This window comes from Antennarius striatus, chromosome 22 (assembly GCF_040054535.1).
Source record: "Antennarius striatus isolate MH-2024 chromosome 22, ASM4005453v1, whole genome shotgun sequence".
In the NCBI taxonomy this organism is placed as follows: Eukaryota; Metazoa; Chordata; class Actinopteri; order Lophiiformes; family Antennariidae; genus Antennarius; species Antennarius striatus.
Window position 1 is genome coordinate 11500626 of NC_090797.1, and position 5466 is coordinate 11506091.

Consider the following 5466-nt stretch of genomic DNA (forward strand, 5'->3'; position numbering starts at 1 on the left):
CACAAGTCTTTCAACACAGGAAGTGATGAATGTCATGTCGTAACTTTTACTGCTAACATTTAGATAAGATTGTAGTAGAATGATGAAGTGAAATAGCAGCTTCAAAGGGAAAGCAGATACCGACATGTGCCAAAATAACATGTGTGTTGGTGTTTGTTGTGCGTCAGTCTATTTTACATAATGTACTCCTACTGCACATAAAGATTTCATCAAAAACAGACAAAATCATATGACAAAAACATGATTTATGAGGCTGTTACCACAAAATATTCTTAAATTCTTAACAGAAGATTTTGCTCAGTGCAAAAGGCCAAAACTTTCTCACAGCTTAATTTTCAAACATCACCTGTTGTAATAAATATTTATATAAATACTCCTTGTTTGGGGTGTTCCACAAGGGTCTGTCCTCAGGCCGTTGTACTGCAAACACACTCCCACTCATTACTGTCATGTCTTACTGCACATGGTTTCTGAGGTGATTTAGTTTTCTGGGAACAAGATGCTGACTTGAAGCATCACTGACTGCGTCATCATAACTGAGCACACCCTCAAAAACAAATGTATGTAACATATTTCTCTGGATTATGGTCTATGTGGATTATAGTTGGTCATATTGGTGTGCCTGTGTATTTATGCATTATTGATGTGAAATACCACTCAGTTCCAGTCAGATACCAACTGAAACATATGCATTCTATACAAAGGGATAGGGTATACCTTTGTATACTATGTGCCTTAGCATAGGGTCTGCATCAGTTTATTTGCACGCAGTAAAAAAGGGGTGCACTGGTATAACACTGCTCCAATGTGTGAATTAAACAGCATGCTGATGTTTCACAAGCACAGACAGAAACCCCAATCCTAACCGCTAAGCAGGAATCACAGCATTATTTTCAACCGGGAACAGAAGCTTCCTGCTATTTACAGAGATTTCTGTTTTGTTGTTGTTCTCTCTCTTTTACTGAATAGACTTGCAGATAGATGTTGTAATTTGTGATATTTTGCCGTTGTGGCAAAGATGATAAATCTCCACTGTTTCGACAGCCTCTGGCTCAAAGGTGACCAACAATGACCCCATTTTACGATTCATTACAAGCTACTAACAGTGTGATAAAACAAACATTCATCCTGTATTATTGAGTTTAGATATTGATAGTTAAATATTATATATCAATCTTACAACAGAAACAGCTGTGATTGTAGGATTACATCATTTTGTATTGACCTGCTCATTACTACTCCATGAGTGTATTCACAGTGTGTGTTGCAGGAGTTTGTATTTGATTGCATTGACTGGGTTTTCACTTTTGTAGTGTGTTTAATGTATGTCGGATGTATGTATTCTTTGTCGATTTAATTTTTTGCATGTATCATATATTCTCTTATATTCTTTTAATTTACATTTATGTTTCTTTTTATATATCATCCTATCTCTACGTGTGTTTGTACATTTCGTTTTTAAGTAAAAACCCATTGAGTTAATAGAAATGACCATTTACAGAATAAATCTGCTACGACAGTCAATCGTTCATTCATATGAACACAGAGGGAGATGAGGTTCTCAGGATGGGATGGCTCCACCGTACTGTACATTCTGTGTTTCACGTTGGTGTATTAAACAGCGGGGTTGGAGTTTAATGTTTGAAGACATAGCAAACCTTCAGTGTGTTCTGGGAAAAGGTGTGAGGAGCTCAGTGGGGTACTGGAACAGGGTGGTGAGAGGAGAGGGTTTAAATAAGTTCAGTGTCACAACTTTACCTGCTGGTGAGAAACCAGTCTTTGAATGTCCCGTTTCATATTTACTTAAATATCACACCCCAGGTTAGGACATGTCATCCATTCCATGCTGTGTTTTTTCCCCTTTTGCACCATTAAACAGGTTTACTCTCCAACACCGTAGAGGAAACCAAGGATTGTCTCTAGATGGGTTTTTTTTCCAAGATCAGCTTTATTTATTGTCATATAATCGTCAAACTCGTCTAAAAATAACATCATATGAGCTACTTTGATTATTTTAATTTTCATAAATGTATGGATTACCTTCTAGTTCATGGACAGAGGTGTTACCTCTGAAGAGTGTGTGTATCTGTGAGATTAGTTCATGACCGTCACACACTCCTAATCCGACCTGTGGACGGTCAGAATCAAGACCAGCCTCTTTTTGTGCTGGCATGGCTGCCGTCTGACACCGTGACGCAGTTTCTCTCACTGTGTCGCCATCTTTGCCAGTCCAAGTGTGTCCTGCAGCACCTTCCAGTAACACACACCAAATCAAACAGCTGGTTCCATCTCACACACTTCTACTATTAATACTCGATTTCTTCTCTGAATCAACAACACCACGCATGAAGAAACAAAGACAAGAGACAAAAGTCTCATATAACTGTATATCAGGCCCAAAACATGCTCATCTGATATTGTGTTGAATTGCTACAATATTGTGTTATTTGTGACTATTTAAAATGCTCTAAAAAGAAATTAGAGGATGCGTTGGAATGTGTACCACACCAGGCCACAAAGTATTGATTAAGTATTTGTAACAGATGGAGCCTGTCTTCTGTTTTCAGGTTTGTCCTTCTGTCATCTGACATCTTTGTGTGTGTGTGTGTTTTTTTTTTAAATAATTGTTGACAGTACACTCTCTCTGTGTTGGTCATGAGCTGAAGTGCGTCTGCTGTGATGGGGTGTGTGTTTGCACATAAGCATGATTGGATCCTGAAAGTCACATGATCAGAATGTCGAATAGAAACCCATGTTTACTTTTTACTCGGAATATTTGGCACTTTCTGGCTCACTGACTGTTCCTTCTATGTTTGTGGCATGTAACTGTGTGTGTGCGTGTGTGTGTGTGTGTGTGTACTGACACACCTACCCGGCAGGTTTTTGTTTTTTTAACTTAATGCCACTTGTCCTTCTGGACTCATTAAGCATCACATGACACGACACTTTCTTCCAGAAAGTGCTGTGTCATTTTGTGACTGGAGGTGTGACCGGAAGAACCGCACTCAGAATTAAAGGGCAGAGGAAGGATTCAGGCAAAACAGAGGGTTTAATCTAAAATGAGTCAAGTTGAGTTCCATAGTTCAAATACCAAATTATCCAATACACAGTATTTTCCGAGCTATAAGGCGCACCTAAAAGCCTGTTCCGTATGTTACTGTGTCCTCATTGGTTAGTTTTCTCATGTCTTAGCCTTATGTGGGTACATTTGATTGTAAACTTTCCTACACAGTTGTCTACTTGGTAATTAGTTTGTTCTTACTGTACATTTCAGTCTTAATCAAGCCAGCAACTCGGGCTAATCCAAACCCTCTCCTAGAGTCGTTTAGTAAATACTATAAAACCTACTGTGAACTAGTTTCACTCAGAATCTCTTCAGATTGGGGCTATGGAGGCTTTTTCCCACACAGACAGATATTAATGTTGACTATATTCCTGGAATTCACAGTGCAGATCAACACAGTTAATCCCCACAAAAAGATAAAGGGGAGAACATAGAGGGTGTAAAGAGAAGAAAGGGAGGTGGTGGTGAGGGGGGTGGGGGGTGGGAGTGGGGGTGGGGGTCTACCAGAAGAAAGTAACAGAGTAGCTGGGAATCACTCAGGGTTCAAACTGAAGGAAAAGTTCAACATTCAACCTGGGTTGCAAAAGATAATAATATATATTATATATAATATATTATTGAATAGAATAATTATACAAGTATATGTACTAATATGTGTTGTGATGTTGTTCATCTCTTCATCCTCTGAGACTTTGAAGCTTTGTCCCATAGCTGCAGGTGCACTGAGGCACCGGTAGGTCAAAGTCAACCCAAAAAGCACGACCACGAGGCAGATGGTTCAGAACCTAAAGAGACTCACTCTACAGACAAAGGTCCAAACCAGAGGATCACTCGATCCAGTAGTGATCGTTCTTTTTTAGCAAACACATTACATAAGGGTGAGGGTGAGGGTTAAGCAAAGTTCAGGAAAAGTCCAGGAACCAGGCAGGCGCTCAGGAACAGTGGAATGCTGGGTAAACACACTAACACACTGGCTGGTGGAGGGGCACACAGGTGTGGGGTTGTGACGTGTGGAGGAGCTGCAGGTGAAGAGGCAGGTGAGGAGGTGTCCAGGTGAAACAGGTGAACAGAAACAGGAAGTCATGAAACCAGAAAACACAAATAGGACTGCATGCTATCATCCACAGGTCAAAGGTCAGCACTGTTGTGTAACCAGGTTTATACTATGACATGCATTCTGATTTGTCAATGATGTGCACACCCTCCTTGGTCTTTTTTGTACACACACACACACACACACACACACACGTACACACACCTACACATTCTTAGACAAACAAACACTGACCTTTGTTGTAACACACACGTTGCCAGAGATTTTGTCTTTGTCTAAACCGTGAAGTATTGCGGTAACACGCCCCATAGTTTCATTCCATTGAACCTGTTCTTATTAAACATGTTTTATGGCACAGATTCAACTGCTGTCATCACAATAATTTTTATTATGTTTATTATTATTTTTATCAGGGTTGTTATTGTAATAATTACATTAAAAGATTAAAAACAATAATCCTGTAGTGATTCCTGCTGCTCTCATTGTGGTTAGACGTGTGTGTGTGTGTGTGTGTGTGTGTGTGTGTGTGTGTGTGTGTGTGTGTGTGTGTGTGTGTGTGTGTGTGTGTGTGGCCCTGACCATAATTCCATCTCTCCCGTTCGATCTTCCCAGCTTTCATTCTATCCAATCTATTTCCATGACTCTTACTGGAGCTTCATTTCCATAAACCCCTGGGCTACAATAGCCTAGAATCATTTTTGGTGCAGATCCAGGTCAAAGGGACAAATACAGCATTTTTTTTTTTGTAATTTCCTTTGACATTTTTAGATGTTTCTTTTTTCTTTTTCCAATTTCCTCAAAAAGCTTGTGGAGAAGCGTGTTCTAGTAAATCTAAAAAACAAATCTGTGGTATGATCAAACCAACCAACCAGCTGACCGACCCAATGTCCAACAAACTAACCCAATCATCCATCAACCGAATTTTTCTATTGGATGTGTGATTTTCTGTAACATTCGTGTTTGAGTTGCTTTCTGACTATATAATGACTCCTGTCTGCCAAATATTTGTCCAGTATGATGCATCTGAGAAAAAATACGAAAGGTTACCTAACTTGATTTCCTTGCTTTTTTTGTTGGATCATCGGAAAACATTACAAGCTGGTGTTACATGTCAGGAGTAGATACTAAATTGTCAAGAGCAAGAGAATGTAATTTATTTTGACAGGCTTTATGTTATATAATTTTATCACAGTGTGTGATAAAAAAGGTTTCTTTTTGTTGTGTTTGAAAGAAGCAACTCATAAAACATTAACAAGGGGACTTGTGTAATATCGTGCCATCACAGAGCTTTCACTATCAGTCGGCTTGCGTAAAAGCAGAAAATACAAAGTAAAGGTCAAGAAAAACA